This window comes from Gekko japonicus, unplaced genomic scaffold (assembly GCF_001447785.1).
Source record: "Gekko japonicus isolate JY-2015 unplaced genomic scaffold, Gekko_japonicus_V1.1 scaffold361, whole genome shotgun sequence".
NCBI classification, from domain to species: Eukaryota; Metazoa; Chordata; class Lepidosauria; order Squamata; family Gekkonidae; genus Gekko; species Gekko japonicus.
Genome location: NW_015174852.1, coordinates 1,025,229 through 1,026,211, shown reverse-complemented (window position 1 = coordinate 1,026,211; position 983 = coordinate 1,025,229).

Genomic DNA, 983 nt, shown 5'->3' with positions numbered 1-983 from the left:
CAGGAACCTGATAAGTAAGCCGGCGTAATCTTTCCTGAGCGTTAAGGAACTCTGGTGATTAAAAAAAAAGACACAAATCACACACACTTACAAAGAACACCACTCCATCCATTTAACTTCTTCTCAACACTTTTTAGTCTCACGTGGACTTAGCATTTCTGCCAAGCGTTGTACCTGGAAGAATGCTCAATGTGCTATTTCCAAAGACGAAGGAGGAGTTGGATTTATACCCCTTTCACTCAGACTCTCAGAGTAGTCCAAAGGATACCCAGCTGTCCTCAACCTCTTCAGAAATTAATGTTTTGTATAACATCTTTAGATAAAAAATTGTGAATGCTTCTTTATCACAGTTGCATGATTCATATATTGTAATTTCTCCAGCTGTACCAGATCAGGCAACTGGCCCCTTTCCCGCCCCACCCCGACTTAGCCACAGTAATTCACACAATGGTCACCTTCAGGCTAGGCTACTGTAATACACTCTATGCAGGGCTGCCCTTGAGACTGACCCAGAAATCACAGCTTGTCCAGAATGCAGCGGCATGGGTCCTTACTGGGACCCCATCAACAGCACATACCGAACCAGTGCTTTCCCAGCTGCACTGGCTCCAAGTTGAGTACCAAATCAGGTTCAAGGTTTTGATGCTGACTCTCTACCTAATGACATCCAGGCCCTGCAGGATCTAATTGTAAGACAGAGATGTTCCGCCAGGCCTATGACTGAGGACAGAAATGGTTTGCCATCAAGATCCAGCCTGGCCTCCCCTCCCCCCTAGAGTAAAATATGGAATATCCAACGGAATATGCAAGGCCATCTGATTACATAAGAACATAAGAACATAAGAGACGCCAATGTTGGATCAGGCCAAAGGCCCATCCAGTCCAACACTCTGTGTCCCACAGTGGCCAGAAATACCAGTGCCATCAGGAGGTCCACCAGTGGGGTCAGGACATTAGAAGCCCTCCCACTGTTGACACCCCCC